The 17,356-nt window shown below is 42.3% G+C and overlaps 1 non-coding gene across 1 annotated transcript; it reads left to right on the forward strand.

Moving 5' to 3' along the window:
• The first annotated feature begins 9,449 nt into the window (after positions 1-9,449).
• Positions 9,450-9,580, forward strand: LOC133049389 (small nucleolar RNA SNORA18). Its single transcript, XR_009691304.1, has one exon. It is a non-coding gene; the product is annotated as a small nucleolar RNA SNORA18 (small nucleolar RNA).
• The last annotated feature ends 7,776 nt before the right edge of the window (positions 9,581-17,356 follow it).

Here is a 17,356-nt window from a genome sequence, read left to right on the forward strand (position 1 = left end):
TGGTCTGGTAGCCATACCAAGATCATTTAATTGTCATAGACTTCCAATATCACTCAGTCTGGAATAGTTTTTTTTTTTTTTTAAGTCTTTCCATCTTTTCAGTCTGTATGTATTTCTCTACCATAGTTTGTCCCACGTCCAGAATCAGATCATGTTTTCTTTGCAGGAAAATGATATGATATTATGTTTTATTGAGACTTCTCAGTTCAGTTCAGTCACTCAGTCATGTCTGACTCTTTGCCACCCCATGGACTGCAACACGCCAGGCTTCCCTCTCCATCACCAACTCCTGGAACTTGCTCAAACTCATGTCCATTGAGTTGGTGATGCCATCCAACCATCTCATCCTCTGTCATCCCCTTCTCCTGCCTTCAATCTTTCCCAGCATCTTCTCAGGAAACATGAAATTCACCATTTTCCCACTTGTAAATGATCAGCATTTTGTGGGAAAATATTTTGAGACTGCAGCAATACTTAATTTTTAATTGAAATTTCACCCACCAGCCTTGACCCCTATGGGTGACTCATGCTGAATCCACAGAACCTGTTCTTAACATGCAACTCATTTGGTTTTCCAAAGACATCAGCTACCCCGACAGAAGATCAGATATTCCAGCAGTAACAGTTCTAATCTCTGTTGAAAACCAATATCAAAAGAGAAACCACACCTACCTTACAGAAGCAGTTCTGTTCATTGAGCAATCTATCCATCCAACTACCAATCAATACATCACCCATTCATTGTATTGAATGGGTATTGATAGTACTTTGACATGGTGCCAGGCTGTGGATATAAACAACAACAAAAAGCCCCAAACCATAAGACACAGTTCTTATATCTAATAAGTTCCTGGTTTTCATAGGAAAATAATGTCAACAAATAATTACAATTCAATGTGATTATAATAGAAAATAATACTTAGTATTATTCCCTTGTGGCTCAATGATAAAGAATCTGTCTGCAAATGCAGGAGACGTGGGTTCAGTCTCTGGGTTGGGAAGATCCCCTGGAGGAGGAAATGACAGCCCACTCCAGTATTCTTGCCAGAAAAATCCCATGGACAGAGGATCCTGGTGGGTTACAGTCCATGGGGTCGCAAAAGAGTCAGAGATGACTGAGCAACTGAGTACGCACGAAGGTATAAAATACGTGGAATACCCAAGGAACATAAACTGTATTCGCATATAAGAGAAGGTTTCCTAGAGAGGTAATATTGGTCCTTTAAGGTGAATAGGAGCTTGGGAAATATTTGACAAGAACGGGAGTAAGTAGAACGTTCCAGTTGGAAGAAACAGCATGTGATAATGTAGGGTATAAAAGCATGAAGTACAAAGGGCATAGAAGTGGTTCACTGTCTGGGGAGGGGAGGGTCTGCGAGGGAAGGGGGATTGGTGGCGGGGCAGGAAAAACTGAGGTGGGGCCAGCTTGCTACAAAGCCACATTTTTTTGGTCATGCTAAGGAGCCTGGATTTTATTCACCAGGGGTTCCCACTATGAGTGCAGATTCCTGGACCCCATCCTCAAGTTATTTAAATTAGAATCCCTGAGGAAAATCTGGGAATCTGTATTTTAACAAGCACCTTAAGTTTGAAGATAACTTCTATAAGTCAGAGGAAGCGACTGAATGCTTTAAAATAGAGTGAAATAATCAGATTTGTGTTCAGAAAGATCACTCTGGGACTCACGGATGATGTCTTGGAAAGGGGTGCAGGCTGAAAGGGTAATCCAGACACTAAGATGCTCCAAAGTGAATTGTCAGATTATAGTAGCCAACAAGGCTTGTCAAAGGGTCTCATTCTTGAACACATGTATCACTCCATGTTCGGTTGCAGGAGTTGTGGGGGATATGATCGCTTGGCACTTGACATCTATTCCATTCCCCTTTCAGTGGAGTGGCTTTCAAACTTTTTTTTTACTCAACCACTAGTGAGAAAATATTTTACTTTGCAATCCATACATACGTGTGTGAGGCACAAAACAGAAATTACCCTAGGTTGATGCCCTCTGGAAATGTTATTCTGCTCTATTTTACTTTTTTCAGTGCTTTGATGATTCACTAACGATGAGTCCTGATCCCCACAGTGAAAGCCATTGCTATATAACAGTGCTGGAAAGCAAAAGACTATATTTTCCCACCCACTTCAGCTGGAGTTCCAGGTATTTTCGGCTCTGCAAACCCAGCGTCCTCGTGTGGCGTTTGCTGTTTCCGTTGCCAAGCATGCCGTGGAAGTGTTTGGTCTTTCTTGGCAATGCCAACAGAGGCTTAGTCACTAGCAGAGGTGCCTTTCATAGGTATTATGAAGGAAAAAAAAAAAAGGCTTATCAATTTTTGCTGGTGAAGTTTGTACCAGGCATAGAATGGTTCTGGAATCTGCCGCATTCATGACTTGATAAGCAAAAATAAGTGTCAGTCATTCAGTCATGTCAGACTCTTTGCGACCCCACAGACTGTAGCCCGCCAGGCTGCTCTGTCCATGGGATTCTGCAGACAAGAATACTGGAGTGGGTAGTCCTTCCCTTCTCCAGGGATCAAACTTGAGTCTCCTACTTGCAGGCAGATTCTTTACCATCTGAGCCATGAGGGAAACCCTCTATAAGCATGGAACCTTCTTAATCAGGGACAATTTCTGATTGCAGTGGCTTCAAGGTCAAGGCAGTGATGACTTAGGGCTGGAGGCTGAGAAGTTTTGAGTGGTAGGAGCTGCTTGGGTGCCCAGTACTGTGGTGTGGCTGGGGAGAGGGGAGGGAGGTTTCTGAAAGGTCCCCGTAGAGACTGTTTTGTCTGCCCATCAAGTGATCTGCATGCCACATAAAATCTGCAGTAAATCTCTACCTACATAGGATTCTCTTCTCTGCAACAGAACTCAGGGCACAGTCTCACTGAGGTACTAGTGAACTTCTAAGTCATGGAGACTTAGGACTTGCCTAAACCTTCACCTGTCAAACTTAATCTGGGTCCAGCCACAAAAATGAATGAAGGACAACAACATCTAGCAGCATGGGCCAATCAGAAACATAAAGTTGGATAAAAATAGCAAAACACGTAAGCCTATAGTTCTGTTTTATACAAAATTTAGAAAATAGGCAACTTAAACCACAATGCTTAGAGATCTTTATTTAAGGAATAGATCTACAGAAAAAGAGGTGTTTACCATAAAAATCAGATTGTTAGGTAATCAGTAAGGGTCATGGAGAGACTTCTGAGGTGCTGGCTATGTCCTATTTTTTACCTAAATGGTGATTTTGCATGTGTTTGACTTATGTACCTTTTGGTGTGTAAATTATATTTGACATTATCTCACACACATAAAAATTGCAACAATAGCAAAGATTTTAATTGTAATTCATGCAATTTATGGCCATCCAGTCCATTCATACAATTTATGATGATCATCCAGTCCATCTAATCATCTGATGCTTGAATGTCCCCACAGCCTTTTCTATCCTCTGACTGACCCCTTCTGAAGAACGGGAGGCACATAGTTGTCACTCATGAGAAAGGTAACACACTCAAGCAAATAACAGGTGAGCATCTTAGCTTTATTGTGATGTTCCTGTGTCCACTATCGTACGTCAATTCCCAACTGCCAAGTCATTGAAGACCATATTTAAAGACTGCAAGAGGATCCTCAAAACTAACATTGAATCTTACCACCCTCAGGATGTAACTTCCCTCTCTCTGACCCTTGCGTAACGTAGCTTGTTTTATTGTAAGAACCAAGACAGCAATGATCAATACCATAGCAGAAAAAGAGATACATTACATATGGGTTACCTTGAAGTATGAGTTGCTTTCTTTCTCAAATGGGCTGTTAAGTTTTGGGAAGGATTGGGAGAGCAGAAATGACAGGTGAGACTGGAAAGAAAACTCCCCTGTCGCTTTATTTTATATTTTCTGGCTTTATAAGATGAACCAGTGAGTTAAGTACGTACAAGACAAGTGTCTTGGACTGAAATGACCATCCAGTGAAGGAAAAGTCACAATATGAAGGTTTCCACTTCTCCAGTCTTCAAAGAGAGATACAGTATATCTGGGATGGGGGGTGGGAGACTAATGTTGTCAGGATTAAGTGTTAATACCTGACATCTTTTTCATCAAAAGATGCCATGTTGACTTCAAAGAATACACATGGATTACAAGTTGAACTTTCTGTTTTTAAATAAACATAGCCTCTGCAGAAAACTTTTCCAGAAGTTTTTCACCTTTTCCTGATGCTTCATAACACTTTACAGATTTTTCAGCTAATATGAGATTTCCAAACAAATGGGCATGATACAAAGAATAATATGTCTTTTTGTTTGTCCAGTAAATATTTGTTGAATTGGTCACAGTGAACAAATTAAGAGAAATTATAAAAGAATAAATCACTATTACAAATTAGGTAGCTCTTTTTGATACAAAGTTACCCATTTTCATGAGGATGACTTCTGAGAATTACAGGTAATGATTCTATTATGACAAAAATGTAGAGCTGCCTTTCTACTCCGTGCAGGCAAAGGAAAGTTGAAAAGTAAAGCCATTATCTGGATAATTCAGACAAAAAACTAACTATTGAGGGAAAGGAGGCCCTTTTTTTCCTGGCCCAAATTCATTTGAGCCATCCAATAACATGACCCACTAGAGTGGAATTTGGCATTCAAGAGGCTTGTCTTGGCTCATGTCCAGTGGGGTTTAGTTACTGAATTCTTTAAAGGACATTGTTCAAACATGGTCTCCCGTGTAACTGGGTTCTAAGGCAAGAGCTGCAAGAACCTTGACCCTATCACATGACTCCAGAGTATTCATCCATTGGATCAAATTATGCAGAAAATCACTCTCATTCCAGTTCACCTTTCCAGGTTAGACAGAAGCAAAGTGGATTGCCCAAGATTTGCTCCACAATAGTTACACGCGAATACTTGAAAGCTCTGCCTGAAAAGTGTGTTGATAAATACGATCCCTGTTCCTGGATGGCGTCAATAGCAGCAAATAGGCCAAAGGTGGCAGCTACTTGGCAGTTCCCCACTCCCTATCCCTGCCTGCCGCATTCTCAGTTCTTCGGAACGCACCTTTGATTACTGAAAGAATTGTGTTGATTTCATGAATGGTAGAAATCACAACAGTTGAGCTGCCTGCCCTTCCAACCTCCTTTCATGACTCTAATGTGCTCCCTAAACATTTAGTTAACAACTGGAAAAAAAGAAAATATGAGGATGTCTCGCAGAGAGTGACTATGTTGCAGAAACAGCAACTGTGACCTTTTGCTTGCTTTCCTTTGCTGGCCATGCCTGAGCAAGGCTTTTTTGTAAGATGACCTGGGGTTGGGCATTCTGCCCACGCGCACACCTGGCAGCTTGAATCCTCCTATCCTTGGGAACTTGGATACATGCTGAGTTCCCATTTTCTTTGACTGCAAAACAGACAAGGACCAGCTGGTTGATGCTGACACGACTCACATGACTGGCGGGAACACTACTTAAGTGTTCAGTGTTAGCTCGCTATTTATTAATGCGGAGATATTTCTCTGAGAAAAGCATATCCTTTGTCTTCTGATGGAAAGTTTGTCCTTCCAGTGGGGAATGATCTAGAAAGCAAACAAATTGACCATTCATTTCCCATGTGTGAGTCCCATGTGTAAGTTTTCATTTTAAAGGTTCGAATCCAAATATAAGAAATGAATTGTGGCCCTAGAAATACCAGATACTTAACTTCTTTCCCATAGCAATATGATTTTTAATAGCTGAATATGCCATCTCTCCTTGAGCAGGTTGCTTTTATCACCAGTTTAAAGTATAGATTATTGTTATAAATACTATTAATTATTTGAAGATAATATCACCCTGGAAATAATTTTTAACATCCTCAGTCTCAAGGTATCAAATAGTGCAATGCTGGGTTTAGTATGTTCTTGTAGGCAAAGTGCTTTCCTATGTGGCTACATGGACCTAGCTTGAGCCTGCAGACTCTGGGAGACAGAAAAGTGGAAAATCAGACACTAATAAAGTATAGAGAAGGGTCTTCCGATTTTCTAACATTATGTGGGATAACATGAAAAATGTAATAATGGAATTTTTTTATACCTCTACCTAAAATTAAAAACTCTCAAGCTCTCCTTCTTCTCCTTCTCTTCTTTTTCTTCTTCTCTGCCTCTTTCTCTTCTCTTTTCTTATTCTTTTCGGTTTTGTTAGATTGAATGTCAGGAGCTCTTTGAATTATTCATGTTACTCTGGTTAATGCTGGATTCATATTCATCCAGAGAAGCTTATTTTTGCTTAAGTTTTCCGACCATGAAACTAATAGAGCATAATGGAAATGTAACTGATACTTAGCTATTGTCCTGGAAATAGATCCCATTATAATTATATGTAAGAGATATTTAAAAATAACTGTAAAACAGGAGGAATATTTATGCTCTTCTGAAGATGAATAGACTTATTTATAGGTGGAGAGACATTCCATAAGATAAGCTAAAATTAATCATATTGCTGAAGTTTTCAAAGAGGTCAGAGTCCAAATTAAATATAGAAGGGCAAACCGGTTTCTTCCTCTTGCGTATTTTAATGAAGACTAGAGAGGCTGGAGAAATATTTATATTCTTTTATTCATATTTTCAGGATTGCCTCATGTCTCGATTTTTTTTTTTCCAGATCTTTCATTTAAGTGACGGCACTTCAAAGTGAATATGGGTATTCTCAACTCCTCATATCTTAAAAAAGAAAAAAAAAAAAGGAAGAATTAATGGGACTGGAAATTTTAAAACAACAGATGTACTAAAAGTGTGATTAGTGCCTGAGTTAGACATACGGGGGAGTGCCACCACTTTATGTAGCTTTGGCTGAGCGCTGATTGTATCGGAGAGGAACTGGAGCCCCAGCGTCAGGCTGAGACCATCTCTAGGAAATGACTGCTGATCTCCCTTGGAGTGCAAGAGATAAGGAGCTGTTTCTCTCTAAACATAGCTCTCTGACTGCTCTGTGGTTAACTAGATGCCCTGCTAAGGATTGTGGGTAATTCATTGAAGGATGAATATTGAAACGTGCTGTGCGGTGCTCCCAAACCCTGGCTGCTTTACTCCGAAGGAATAGAGAATTAGAGAGGGACCAGCTCTCTACACCCTCCACTAAAGGGCCAACACACATGAGCTGAACTCCAGAATCCAAGGTCAGAAAAAGACTCCCAATAGTACCACTTGGGCTAAAGTGACATTTCTTCCATCTGGCCCCAGTTTTTTTTTTTTTTTTTTCTTCCCCTCCACAGAGCTACATACTTCAGTCATGACGCCTTAAGCAAGAAAACAACTTCTTCAGACAGTGGCTGAGATAAGAAAGACAAGGCAAAGCTTAGTCCTGAGTACAATGGTGTGCATGTTGATATCACTGAGTTATGAACTATTTCCTTTTAATCCAGTTTCAAAAGATAACTTCCTCCATATGCAATTAATTCCACATATAACTACAAGGAACTGCATATTTTCGAACAGTTGTGTCATCATTATGAATGTTTAAACAATCTCTGTGGTCTCTTTCCCACAAACTGATTTAACATGTATATAAAGAGGCTTTTGGAATGAGCACTTTACATTTGCTTCTCAAACTTCAGCGTCTGTTTTTAGTAAATATTGAAGATGAAACTTCCCCCATTCATGCCTGGAGCACTGGCCAATTGCAACTCAGGAATGCAGTTCTTGGGCTTTTCATGAATAAAATTCTCTGGTTGTGAACCTAGTCTTTCTCAGGCCTTGTCAACAGGACCAAAACTGAATGGATGTGGGATAAAGCACTCATGGCAGGTGGCTGAGCTGGTCACAGATTATCCTAATTAATATCAAGAGAATAAGAGCCACACAGACCTGTTCAAGTCCTGACTCTGTGCTATAGATGGGGGACTGTGTATCCCAGTGTGTCCATAGTGGTCCCAGTTCACTCTTAGCACTCCAGGGTAACTATAAATAGTGGCCCTTTCAAAAATGTCCCAGTTCGGGTCCTGTGGTTGGGAATCCGTCTGCCAGTGCAGGGAAGATGGGTTTGATCCCTGGTCTGGGAAGATTCCAGATGCTGCAGGGCAACTAAGCCCTGCATGGGCCACAACTACAGAAGTCTGAACACCCTAGAGCCTGTGCTCCGAGAGAGAAGCCACCGCAATGAGAAGCCTGCACATCGCAACTAGAGGGTAAGCCCTTCTCGTCACAACTAGAGAAAGTCTGCACGCAGCGACAAAGACATAAAAAAATGTCCAAGTTTAAGCTAGAATGTATATGATCACCCTACTACTGGCAACACCCACTTTAGGTCCCCGCGTTCTTGCTTTTCAGGACTGCAGCAATATGTGTTGGGGTTTCCCAGGCGCTGGTGGTAAAGAATCTCCCTGCCAGTGAGGAGATACAAGAGACATGGGCTCTATCCCTGGGTCAGGAAGATCCCCCCGAGTCGGAAATGGCAACCCCCTCCAGTATTCTTGCTTGGGAAATTCCATAAACAGAGGAACCTGGTGGCCTGCAGTCCATGGGGCCACAAGGAGTCGGACACAACTAGTGACTAAGCACAATATGTGTTGGGTCCTAGAGACCCATTTTATTGGCCAAAATCATCAAAACTGATCATGAAAATTAGAGTTAATTAAAATACAACTATACGTGTAACAATAATTTATTGACAGATTAAGGTGTCATTTTTCTCCCCACATATTTGTTTTGTCTTTTCTCATCTCAAGTAAGAACCAGTCCCTCCTGTGCTCCCTTGCCTCAGGGATTTTTGCAGGATGGAAGACAGAAGCCCCTGAAAAGTCTGCAGTTCCTCCTGTTTTTTAGTAAATGCCTACGGCCATTGAGAAAATAACACGTCCTCCAGACTCTAAGGAAGAGGAAGGAAGCACTGGATGGCAGAGAGTCAGAGACAGAAGTTCTTCTTAAGGTGGTAGAGGGAAACAGGATGGCAGCAGGCTGTGCTGAGAAAGTGATTGGAGGAGCTGGGGGCTTAAACCCACAGCAGGATCACCTATGTCATTTGGGGGATCCAGTGCAAAATGAAACACGGCGGTCCTTGCCCAAATTTCAAGATGGAAACCACAGAGCATTAAAACAAATTCAGGGCTCTCCTGAGTTCAGGGCCCTGTGAAATGACACAGTCACATGGCCACCATGCAGCCAGCCCTGCCCAGAGGAGATGACTTCTTGATGTGCCTAGAGGGAGATACCCACTGCAAAGCCCCCTACTCACAAATGGCACCACCAAAACCCAGGGCCCCAGTGTAAGCATCACAGATTGATGCCAGTGATAACTTAAAAGGCTGGAGATCAGAGGCTCTTCCTCAATTGTCTTCACTGCAAGTAAATCCTCTGGTTTCTGGTGTGACTCTTGGAAGGAGATGGAGTTCCTGACAAGGATGAAATAGACAATCTTGCTGTCTTAGAGGAAGCATGGCAGTTGAGAGTCCGAAAACTAATCCGATTTAAAGAAATAACGAAATTGAGTTGAGGTCTATCCCGATGGGGCTTTTTCTATAAACCTACGTCGTTGGAAACGCCTCATAGAGTAACTATGTAGTTTTCTTTACTCATAGAACTATCTGTTAGATCTGTGGGAAAGAACTACAAGACATAGCTGCCTATTAAACTATGAAAAACCTAACAATTTTTTTTTATCTTAGAAAATAAAATAAAAAAAATAAATAAATTAAAAAAAAAAGAAATAACGAAATTGATATGTTTTGCACACGTCAGTTTGCGTACTAAAATTTATTTTACATATGCTTTTACAAATATTTAAGTTTATAAAGCCAAATGTTTAATATAAGATCCACGTTGTAAATATTCCTTTGAAAGTTTTTTCTGCATGGGCTAGAATGACTGGGCTTCTTAAAATATAAGTCCATAAAGTGGAGGAAGATGCCTACTTTCTTGGTGAGCCTCCCTGAAATACCCACAGGCTTCTTTCACCACAGCAAGGACCTTTGATCTGCATTTAAAATTCAGATTGTTTGTCTCAAACATTTTCCTTATCCATTTCATGTGCAAAAATGCTCTGAGTGTCACTTAAGGGTAGTTTCTATGGAATGAGAAGTTCATGGTTTGGGTTCACTGATCGTATATGTGCACATCTTATTTATGGCAGTGAATTTTTTTTTCTAAAAAGTTGTGATTCTCTGTAATAGTGTGTGATATTTGAGCAAGTTATTTAATCTGCTGTCTTCATCTGTAAAATGAAAATCATACTCACCTCTTGGGATGCTGTCAAGGACTCGAGTCAGATGACAGAGCCAGCACCCAGCACATATGAAATGCTAAACGGTTGCTGAATCTTGGACATGACTTTACCATGTTAATCACACAACAGTGACCCAGTTTCTAGTTTATGGGTTACCTCAAGCTTTTTGTTGTTGTTGTTGTTGTTTTTTCCTGGTTGTAAATGACAGAACTTCTATTCACCATGAAGTTCTGGGAATTTTTGTGTTTTAACATTAAGATAATTGTCTTCTCCCCCAAAATACAAGTTGGCACCAATCTCCTCGGATGCCTGTGGACCACAGAATAGCTTATTTTATACCTCTGCCAGCTCCTTCTGGCCTTGAGCAGATATTGAATCATCAAGGATTAGAATCGAAAAGGACTGAAGATCATAGCCTTCAGTAGTGATTTACAAACTCCTGGGGGCGCCCAAGGGGCTCTCAAGTACATGTGGTCCCCGACACCTCCTCCGTACTTGCCAGAGGAAACTCCAAATGTATCTGTTTTATATATTGTCCATCTAAGTAAAAGTTTATTTAACAAAAGGGCACAGCTAAAAAAAATAAAATAAAAAGACCCTTTGAAAATAGCAGATCTGGTCCAACCCCTGCAGTTTCGAGCTGATGGAGTTTAGAACTAGAGGATTGTTTTAACCAATATCACCCAGCCAGTTTGTGGTAGAGCCAGGAGTACACCAAGGCCAGCTCCCAAGTCCATGCAGCTTTCATTCTAGCAGGCTGCCTCTTGAGGAAAGATGGAGCTGACACCACAGATGTTGTAGGGTCAAGATTTACAGCTTACAAATCAGATGTACCAAAACAGTAGCTTATTTGTTTTCTATAACTGATTTAATCTTACTGCAAAGCTCTCAGTCCTACAGACAGCAGAAATAAACTTGCTGAACAACCTCTTCCAGGGTGAAAAAAAAAAGAAGCGGTGCTGAATTCACGCAGTTCAGCCGTTGAAATTCCCTATCAGAGCCAATTCTTTACCTTCTAAGCTTCTGCCTCCTTTGTTCTCAAGATGGCATCTGGATGAAGGAGAAGTGTATGGGCCCTCATGCAGCCGAAGCAGGGATGTGTAACTCACAGGCTGTCTTTCTCTGTAGGCTCCTGATGTTCTACAGCTGGGGGATGAGTCCTCTCAGTCTCGGGGCATCAGCCTCTTTGGGCATGTAACCTTCCTACATGTGCTGTGTAAGTGTTTGCAGCTGGTGTAATTTGCGGTTTGCTCTCTCCGCATGGGCAATCTATGGTGATAGCTCCCAGGGAGCTAGGCCATCTCTCCCGGGGAAAATTCTAACCAGGGTACCAGTGCCATGGGAAGGCCATCTTCCGAGAGGAACTGACTGCTGTTCCCGGAAGCTCTTCTTTCTCAGACACCTGAACAACTGAAAATTAACTAGAGTTTTGAACACCTCCTTCTCTTAACTTTTTTGTTGAAGTAAAAAAATTTAAAGCAGACACAAAATTACTTTTAAACCTTGGTCTTCTTGTTAAAGACAGCAGGGTAAAAACACATTAGCCATTCCTCTTCCTAAAAATCCAATGAAAACAATAAATGGAACAAAAATAGAAGGAAAAAAAATCTTTCTATCATGAATGAAGCAAGGAAACAGCTACAATCCCAAACCACAAACTATGAAGAACACCTGCCAAATATTATGGGCATGGATGGAGCTGAAGGAGGCGCTTAATGCTGACAAATGCCTCCTTGGATCTCAGACAGGATCTATATTTCTCTAAAATTAAGTGAGGCAGCCCCAAAAAGTCAAACCAATGATCCTTTGCTTAGAGAGAGGAAGTTAAAGATATGAATGAGAGGAGAAATGGGGATTGCCCTGAAGAGATACTGAGTTTTCAAGGCTACAAATTTTTTGCTTTTTTGCACTCTTCTGAATTTGGGGGCAAATTTTTATAAGTAGTTCTGACCAAAACAATAACCATTCTAACAGTAAGTAAAAGCTAAAAAGAAAACAAAAAACCAATGCAACTGGTTATTGACTTTGTGTGAAAGGGTTCATGGATAATTAACAGCTACCTCAGAATTCTTCTTCAGGTATAGTCTTTATTATACTATTTTAATAGGTTATTGAGTGTAAAAGGATAAATCAGATCCAGAGTCTGGAAGAAGAGGGGAAAATAGAGTAAGACCAAATTGTTCTGCATTCAAATATGGGCATAATGAGTAGGGTCTGTTTGTCAATTACTCCTGAGAAGCAGGAAGCGAAGGAGTGAGGGACCCAAGAAACAATGGGAGGGGAGGAGGGAAGTTAGTATTAGAACCTGAATTAGCCGAAATGGCCAAGTCTCTCTAACCTTGAGAATGCTGAGGTTTTTAAGTTATTTACATTACTTTGATAAAGACTTGGCTTCCCTCTGCTACACCCACAAAGGTCTTGGTTTTTATTTACTTATTAGATTGAGTCGGTTGATTGGTTGGGTAGATATTAAGGCAACCAAAGGAACGAGACAGCTCTTCCATGTTGGAGATGATCAGCAGAAGCAGAAGCTGTCAATCAGAGCTCATTAGGGAAACCACAAGCCCCTCCTACCTCCACCCCCAGCACATCCACTGCCGAGTTCAATTCCTTCCCCACAGCTTCAAAGGGGATTGAGCCACTTTCATATGTACCTTGACTGTCCTCTGAGTTAACTATGCCGTAAGATTTGGGTTAGAAAGGAAAGGGATGGGGCCACAGAGTCCAGGTAGGAGGGCATAATAAGAAAGCAGCAGAGAGGCGCAGACAGAACAGAGAGATCAACATGGTTTCTGTTCACAGGTGACTATTCCACATCTTGAACGGCCACTTGTATCCCATCTACATGTGTGCGGCTCAGGCGCTTCAGTTGTGTCCGACTCTTTGAGACCTTGTGGACTATAGCTCGCCAGGCTCCTCTGTCCATGGGATCCTCCAGATAAGAAAACTGGAGTGGGTTGCCATGTCCTCCTCCAGAGGATCTTTCCAACCTGGGGACTGAAGCCACATCTCCTGCATTGGCAGGCAATTCTTTTACCCACTGAGCCACGTGGGAATCCTCATCTTATCTACAACCCACCCTAGTTCTCTCTAGACCACTTCTCTTCTCATCAACCACATGTTAAGCAAATCCAACGGATGGGAAAGAGGATAACACAATGATCTTACCATTAATATATCTGGAGCTCCTTCAAGAACTCAGTCCTTGTTAAGATAACTGAACAATATTTTAAGTCCAGAACACATTCCTTCTCAGTCTAGGGTCTTTCTTCCTCTGATGAATCTTCTATTTAAAATAGTAAGGGCTTCTAATAATGCTTTTTTTAAAAAAACTGTTATTTACTGAAGGCTGAAGTCTCAAAGACAAGTCATCTCCCAACACACTTGTTTTACAATGGTGGAGAAGGGACAGGATAACCAAGACTTATGAAACTTTCAGTTTAAAAAATAGAAGTATAATTACTCAGTGGTCATTGCGTGCATGCTCACTCGCTTCAGTCACATCTGACTCTTTGCAACCCGATTGACTGTAGCCTGCCAGGTCCTCTGTCTATGGGATTATCCGAGCAAGAATACTGGAGTGGGTTGCCATGCCTCTCCAGGGGATCTTCCTGACCTAGGGATCAAAGCCACATCTCCATCATCCTCTGCATCACAGGTGGATTCTTTACCACTGAGCCCCCAGGGAAGACCTCAGTGGTCATTAAGCAATAGCAAATACCAGATCCTGCTGAATAGAGAGAGCAATGGCTCCCAGTCCAGGCACTTACTTGGTTGGTGATACGAGAAGCTGCCGTCTAGGGTAATCTTTTTTCCAAATTATCCTACATGAATTCATCCTGGGTAAATAATAAAGGGCTTCCCTGGTGGATCAGTGGTAAAGAATCCATCTGCCAATGCAGGAGACGCAGGTTCAAACCCTGGGTTGGGAAGATCCCCTGAAGAAGGAAATGGCCATGCACTACAGTATTCTTGCCTGAGAAATCCCCTGGACAGAGGAACCTGGCAGGCTACAGTCCGCGGGGTTGCAAAGAGTCAGACACGACTCAGCAACTGAACAGCAGCAACAACATTAAAGAACATAGCTTTCTGGGGGATGTATAGATTTCATAGACTTCTTCCTGTTGGTATGGACCTAGAGGCCTGGGATTTGTTTTCAAGATAAAATCATAGGTGTTTGCCAGGCAGTCTTGAAGCATCTTTGACAATGTGGTTTCCTAAATATCTCAGTTGGCTTCTTTTCTCCTTGTTTCTGGTCAGTGGCAAGTACATGTAGACAATGGCCAAAGATCCTGTGTGAACAGTCTTTAAACTCAAAGATTTCTTCCTTTTCCTTCTGACATTAGTCATCTGTCCTTTCCTAGTCCTTCTTCAATGCCCACTTCTTCAAAATCATAGCTTCCTATGGTGAGACGTCCCCTGAACTGGAAGTTTTCCAATGAGTCTGAACAAATTGTCTTACAGAAAGCTGTTAATTAATGGGAGAAAAAGCATGGGGTCTTACTAAGGTGACTACTTTGGAGTCATGGTTTCTAATTGCTTCTCTGGGGCATGAAAGAGCAGTTCTCTCTGTCACCTTTGAAAGCCCCACATCACAAGGCTCTATCTAGGTTGTGGTCACAGTCAGGGGGCCCCTGCAGTATCAGCTAATCTCAGTCTTTGATGCGTAACAAAGACACCTTGCTTCCGCTGCCCAATTGCACCCCCCACCCCTAAGCCCAATCCCACACTTTAGAGTCTGATAGATCCTGCATTCGTGGGCCAATTTTTAAAATTAGCTTCCTTCTTTCTTTTCTCTTCCTTTGTTCTTTCTTTTTCTTTAAGTTGCAAACTATGGAATCCATTCACACTGACTTAAGCAGCAATTATTAAGAGTTATTAGTAGCTCGGTGACTCTTTGGAAGGTCTGGAGGAAAAGAAGCACAAGGCTAGGCTCCTCGGAACACAGAAGTGACCTGTGGGGATGCTCCTGCCCCCACTGCTCTTTGCTGCCACTTTTACCTGCAACATGGATGTGCTGTGCTCAGAATCGACTGTTGCCTTCAGTGGCTGGCATCCAAACCAGAGTTTAATGTGGGTGCTCTTGATTGGTGAATCTCAGGTTGCATGCTTGCTCCCTAGCTGTGAGGGATGCTGGGAATTTCTTTCCTGGGAAAGTAAGACGAAGAGTGAGGGAAACTGTGAGCACCATGGAGCAAGGGTTTAACAGAATGACAGGTACCTACAGAAGAAGACTTTTTCCTTTTCCTTCTTTTCTTTTTAACGACTGTGCTGGGTCTTCCTCACTGCACTCTGGCTTTCTCTAGTGGCAGCGAGCGGTGGTTCCTCTAGTTGCAGGGCACGGGCTTCTCGTGGTGGCCTCTCTTGTGGTGCTCAGGCCCGAGGGCACTCAGGCGTCAGCAGTCGTGGTGCACGGGCTTAGTTGCCCTGGGGTATGTGGGATCTTCCCAGAACAGGCATCCAACCACTGTCCCATACACTGGCCCACAGATTCTTAACCAGTGGACCACCAGAGAAGCCCCAAGAAGACTTTTTCCTAATGAGCAATTTGCTCCTAACAGTCCCTGAAAGAGTCAAGCTTTAGAGACACTACATACTACAGAATGTGATGGGGGAGCCGGAGGCTGCAACGGGGTTTGGATGACGACCTGTGGAGGGCAGACCTCTGAGTTTCCTCATCCATACCTATGCAGCCAGGCATTTATACTTTCACCTGTCCCTCCTTCCGCTCTGCTTAGAGGACTAGAAATTTCTTCTCTGTTGAAGCTTCAGACTCAGTATTCTAGGCCTCAGGGAGGGTAGGGACAAGGTGCTGGCCTAAAAAAAGAAATTAAATTCTGCTTGCTTTCTAAGTGTGGAGATAGCCTGCTTTCAAATCCCCAAGTGATGCTTTCAATGATCTTTAACTATATGCTCACAGCAGGCATTCTAGGAAACTTCACTCAGTCCCAGGTATCTTTTTTGGGCTGGGAAAGGAGAATGGGTTGTGCTGACCATCTACTTCCGTGCTCAGAACACGTTGGGAAGGTGGTCTCATCCTCTTCTCTTCTCCCCAGAATCTTTTTATTGTTGTTGTTCGTCCTGCTATTTCGTTCCTCAGCATCCTATGAGGCTCCCAAGAATGTCCTGGACAAGTTGAGGAACAGGGTGAGTCCTAATCATCTCTAGTTTAAGAAATGAGAGAGATGGTGTCTGAGTTATATTTGGTTTTGTTTCCACCACAGGTGACCTGGACATCATAGAAAGACACAGCTAAATGATCAAGCACAAAATCTAAGAGCTAAAACAAGCACATTTTTATTCCTAACTAACATTTTGACTTTTATGGTAGAGAAAAGATGGCTTTCCCAAGTTCAAGTGCCTGGGAGGCTGACGCCACATGCCATCTGCTGGTGTTAGGCTGCATCGCTCCACGGTGACCAGAGGCCAAGAAAGAACAAAGGGAACCCTCGTCTCCTCTAGAGAGAGGGGCTCCCGTGGGTCCCCCGCTGCAGGCTTTAGACATGAACAAGTCCAGACCACGACCTTGAGAAGAACGAGGAAATTAAAGACTATTCTACTTTGGCACATATCTCAAAATTATCATCATTTGTGTAAAGTTCATAACCACAAAGACATTCCTACTTATTTTCTCAGGTGTGGCAAAGCTTTGACATGGGATGAAAATATCACTTCTGGAGGCATAAGCTAGACTGATTCAGAGTGCCCTGATTTTCTCAAGAACCCTCCTCTCAAAGATTATGGCATCTTCTTAAGGAATCGAGTCTCAGTCTCTGCACCAGTCCCAAGTGTGGCAAGATTTCGTCCCACTCGACGATCTTCCCTGGGCTCCAATCTCTGTTCACTGCCAGGGCTGGGGGAAGGCAGGATTCAACAGCTGCCAGACAGCAGATAACACAACTCACACCTTTTCCCATAGAAAATATCACTAAATAGTCTTAACGAACGGATGCCAATTTTACTTTTTCCCTTGTTCCTTGTATTAATCAAAGTTAGATTATTTGTGCAACACAGGTCTGACTGTCTCCATGGAGTGCATGGTATGGAGGCCCCCAGAAATGACCTTGAGTGGTGACAGAAGATTTACTTTCAGGGTTTACTCCTCACCTTTTATAAACCAAAACACACACAAACAAGTTTCCCTCACAGGGAACGCATTCATATTTGAGGCAA

Source organism: Dama dama, chromosome 3 (assembly GCF_033118175.1).
Source record: "Dama dama isolate Ldn47 chromosome 3, ASM3311817v1, whole genome shotgun sequence".
NCBI lineage: Eukaryota > Metazoa > Chordata > Mammalia > Artiodactyla > Cervidae > Dama > Dama dama.